This window comes from Marmota marmota, unplaced genomic scaffold (genome assembly GCF_001458135.2).
Source record: "Marmota marmota marmota unplaced genomic scaffold, marMar, whole genome shotgun sequence".
In the NCBI taxonomy this organism is placed as follows: Eukaryota; Metazoa; Chordata; class Mammalia; order Rodentia; family Sciuridae; genus Marmota; species Marmota marmota.
The window spans coordinates 113,395-118,457 of record NW_026007111.1 but is presented as its reverse complement, the minus strand read 5'-3'; the positions used below and the strand labels follow the sequence as shown (position 1 = coordinate 118,457).

The window sequence follows — 5,063 nt, the reverse complement described above, 5'->3', positions numbered from 1 at the left end:
GGAGTAGTTTTTCCAAATTTCTCTTTAGTGAATTCATTACTGATGTGTAGGAATGCATCTGATTTATGTGTGTTGATTTTACATCCTATTACCTTGCTGAATTCATTTATTAATATGAGAAGTTTTCTGGTGGAATCTTTTGGATCTTCTAGATATGGAATCATATCATTAGTAAATAATTATAGTTTAATATCCTATTTTACCACTTCTATTCAACATCATTCTTGAAACTCTAGCCAGAGTAATTAGATAGAAGGAGGAAATTAAAAGAATACAAATAGGTAAATAAGAACTCAAACTATCACTACTTGATGATGACATGATTCTATATATGTATGTTCTTTTGTTTCCCTCTTTACACACATTTTTTTAAACAAGTAAGGCTGGTAGTGAAATATTTTTTATTTAATGCATAAACATATAAGTCCTTTTATTAGAGAAATTGTATATATTGGTTAATATGGCCAATGGTCACACCTATGTGTTAATTATTTAAAAATCCGAACCAATAATTAGGAATAGATTCTATGTTTTCTTCATTACATTGTGAAGTGTCTTGTGTAGTCATATTCTATTGTTGGAATGAAAGATTGTATAAATTCCAAAAAAATTAGAAAATACATATGGACAGCAAGCTCTCCCCCTCCTTCTGCAACAGTCTCAATGATTTTCTTCATCACTTCAGCATACTTGCATGGGTGAACAGAACACAGGGAGGTGGTGAGAGATGAGGGTGATTTTCAGTGGTCACTGTTTTCTTCACATGATCTTGACTAATGTCTTCATACAGGTGCTCAATTGTTAAAGGCTGCCATTGCTCATCATAGCCAAACAACCATAATCATGGTGACTGGTAATATTTATCTTAATTGATGTACAGGTCATAAGTTCTGGTTTTCAAAATAGCATCTTCACCTCCATTATCAGTTTTAGCTTTACAAGCTTCTACTATTTTCCTTGTGTCTAGGGTAGCCTCATCTGTTTCCAATAATCCACTCTCCCTATTCTTCCAAGTCTGCAGCTTCTCCTTCATCTTCCTCTTCTTCCTCTTCGCAATCTTGGAGTTTTATACTATTCTTGTTTTCCAATGTAATCTCCTTAACTGCTTCAGTTATTCCTGCAATACCTGTGTTGTGATATGTATCTATCCATCCTCCATTACCATCATCTTCTTCAATGATAGCTTCCAATTCATTAGAATATTCCATCTGTTTGCACCACTTTTAGCATGACACATTTTTGTTACCAAAAATTGTTTGCCTGTTGGTAGGTATGCCTTCACTTTCAATTCTTCCCCTGTAGCCCATTTTCATGTTGGACAGCGGTGGACTAAGTGATCTCCAGCTGCCACAAACTCTTCTGGGGTGATTACATGTCTGTTTCCTTAAATTTTGATTCCTTAAGGACCAGGGTCAGGTACTCAGCCACTTCCAGTGCCTTTCCCTTCACCGTATTAATCACATTCTGCATCCTGGGGTCGGAACAGCGGCTGGCCCCGCGATGGGATGGGGAGGGCAGCCGGGATAGGGGCCGGGAAGTCAAAAGATGTCTCCAATGCCTCCAACTCGCAAAGGCACCCAGGTGGCAGCACCCGAAGGGACTGGACAGGTCAGGACGGGCTATATATGTTCTTTTGATTTAGTTTTGGAGCTCACATTTGTCTAGAAATACATGTATTTTTCAGGTTTTTTAACTTATTGGAGCATAAGTTTTCAAAATATTCCCCAATTATATGCTGTATTTCTGAGATATCTGTAGTGACTTCTCATTTTAATTTACTCCTCCCCCCACTTTTTTTTCTTAGTTTGGCTAAGGCCTTATCCATATTGCTATCTTTTTAAAGAACAAACTCTTTGTCTCATTGGTTTTTGTATTTGTTTTTTTTAATTTTGAAGTTTATTGATCTGAACTCTGATGATACATATTTCCTTCCTTCTACTGATTTTGGAATTAATTTGTTCTTTTTTTCCCTTAGGGCCTTGAGATGCATCATTAGGTTGTTTTATTATTTTTCCTTGATTTTTTAATGTCAGCACTTATTGCTATAAAATTTACTCTTCAATCTGCCTTCATACTGTCCAAGTGGTTATGTTATGTTTTATACCTGATCTCCTTTGAGTCTAAAATTTTTAAGAATTTTTTTCTTGATTTCTTCCATGACCCATTATTTATTCAAAATACTTTTATTAAGCATCCATGTGTTTATATAGTTTCTGTAATGTGTCTTGGTATTGATCTTTAATTTTATTCCATTATTATATAAAAAGATGTAAGAAATTATATCAAATTTTTTATTTTCCAAGAGCTGCTTTGTGGTCTAAAACAATCTATTTTGAAGAAAATTCCATAGGCCACTGCAAAAAAAGTGTTTTAAGCTGCTATTGGATGAAATATTTCATAGAGATCTGTTAGGTCCATTTGATTTATAATATTTTTTAGGTTCAAAAAAATCTTTATTGCTTTTATGTATGAATAGCCTATGTAATTGTGAGGAAGCATATTGAAATAATCCAATATTATTGTATGGGGGTCCATCTGGACTTTCAATTTGAATTGTCTCTTTTATGTGATTAGTTACACTCATGTTTGGTATATCAATATAATGATTATTATTATATATTCTTGTTTGATTTTCCCTTTACTAATTCGAAATGACCATCTTTGTCTCTTCTGATTAATTTTGGGTGAAATCTGTTTTGTTGGATATAATAGTAATTAGTTCTTGTTTTCAATCTCCATTTCATAATGAATTTTTTCCATCTTTTTCTATTAGTCTGTAGTTTTCTTTGCTTATATTTCTTGGAAACAACATATAGTTGGATATTATTTTTTGATCCATTCTTTAATTGAAGAGTTCATAACATTTACATTCAATGTTATATAGAGGGATGTTTATTGATTCCTGCTATTTTGGTGTATTTGTCATGCTTAATTTGGTCCTGTTTCTAATTTATTTAGCTATTCTTCAAATGTGATTTGTTCTTTTGTGAACTCTGGTCTTCTCTTTAAAATTTTTTTTCTGTGAATTTTTTAAAAAGTAAGTTCTGTACTATTCATTTAGTGGTCATGGTTTCTTTTAGTTTCTGCCTATCTTTGAAGGCATTTATTTTTATCTCAACTCTAAATGATAGGTTTGCTGGATACAGCAATCTTTGTTGAAGAATGTTGTCACAAATCCTCCTGACTTGTGGAATTTGTGCTGAAATATTAGAAATGATTCTGATTAGCTTGCCTCTAAATGTGTCTTGATATTTTCTTTTGAAGCTTTTAAAATTCTATCTTTATTTTGAATGTTAGGCATTTTAATCATAATATGTCAGGGAGAGTTATTTTTTTGGTCTTATCTACATGTGTTTTAAATGTGTCCTGTATCTAGATGTCCATGTCATTCTGACGTTTGGGCAATTTTTTATTATTAATTTCCTGAAGAATTTGTGCAATCAACAAGTCTTCTTTTAAAAAAATTTTATTTGTTTTAATTACTTGTACATTGCAGTAGAATGCATTTATGTACTTTGATATCTCATATATACATAGGATGTAATTTCTCATTTGTATTCTGTACTGACTTCCTTAATTTTTTTTGTATTTCCTTTGAATTCATTGATCATTTTAATAATATATTTTTTTAATATCTTATCTGATATTTTGTCTATTTCAATACTTTAGGATCATTTGATAATGAATTATGACCTTTACAAAGTTTTGTGTTAGGTTGCTTTTTCCTCCATATTTCTTGTATTCATATGTAGGATTCTTTGGATCTGGTGGAAGATATTTCTTTTCCTCTCTTATTTGTGTGCCTTTTAACAGCAAAATATTTAATTAGTACAGTGACCTAGAGTGATATGGATTGAGATACCCCTCATAGGTGTGTCCACAGACTTTGTGTTATTTCTGTGTTTCTCCTCTAGCAATAGATGTATATAGATGAAACATGGAAGACAAAACCTAGCCATTTCTACTTGAGCCTGGTAATTAGTTTGGAGTTTTGTCTCTTGTATTCTTTGTATTAAAATATAGCTGAAGATTGAATGTCATTAATTCATAGAGCAAGGTGTGCTGTCTTTTGTTTGATTTTAGTTCATTAGCAGAATTTCTACCTTGTGAACTTGTAGTGTTTCTGTAGTTCAAGTACCTCACAGAATAAATGAAAACAAATAATAGTAAAAACACAGCCAAACAATACACAGGATTAAACTAAATTCTTGGTTTCTACTATGACATGTTCAATGTTAATTGTCAGAAAAAAAAGAAAAAAAAAGAATCAGAAATGGCAATGACAGCAATTGCTTTCATTAAAAATATGTAACCATATTTTTATATATGAGATATATCTCTCATAAAAACTTATCAAGTATGACATCCACAGCAGTAATAATTGCAATACCATTAATGGTGGGTCCAGGAGTTATATAGTTCAATACATGCTAAAAGATGGTAAAAATACAGTTAATGGGGAGAGAAGAAAATATATGTAGAATGTAGAAATGAGTTTATAATTTTAAAAAGTGAGCAGAGAGAATGCAGAGGAGATATACAATGCAATAGTTAAAAGAAAAGAGGAGAAAAATAAAGAAAAAGAGAAGAGTGAAATTGAAAAACAGAATTTGTCTGTTAGCATAATAAAAGAGGAAGAGAAACATACAAATGAAAAAAATACAAAAATACTACATATGATGCTAAAACCATATAAGCTCCAGAGGCAAGAGAAAAATTGATACATTTAAAAAGTGCTAAAAAATATATATATTCATAAACAAATCAACAGAGAAAAAAGCACACAGAAAAACAAAATCAAAATGAAAAGAAAAAAATTAGTAAGAAGTTAATGAATCATTTTCACTGAGGTTATCAAAATAATCAAATTATTTGGTCATTGTCTATGTTCACCTGTATTTCTTTTCATTTCTTCTTGATCTATGTACTGAGTGCACAAGGGCAAGGGATGAGGGTTGTTAAACTCCTTCTCTTTTTATGTTACTCACCAAGCTATGAGTTAGAGTTCAAAAAAATCTCAGTTTCCATTCTCACCAGTATAAGATAATACGGTCAACTGGGAG

General features: G+C 31.6%; 1 pseudogene across 1 annotated transcript; it reads right to left on the bottom strand.

The window, feature by feature from the left end:
• Positions 1–470: 470 nt before the first annotated feature.
• LOC107133666 lies at positions 471–1,515 on the bottom strand (annotated as a pseudogene). The gene has a single exon (XR_007345353.1). The product of XR_007345353.1 is annotated as a ubiquitin-like-conjugating enzyme ATG3 (transcript).
• Between the last annotated feature and the right edge of the window lie 3,548 nt (positions 1,516–5,063).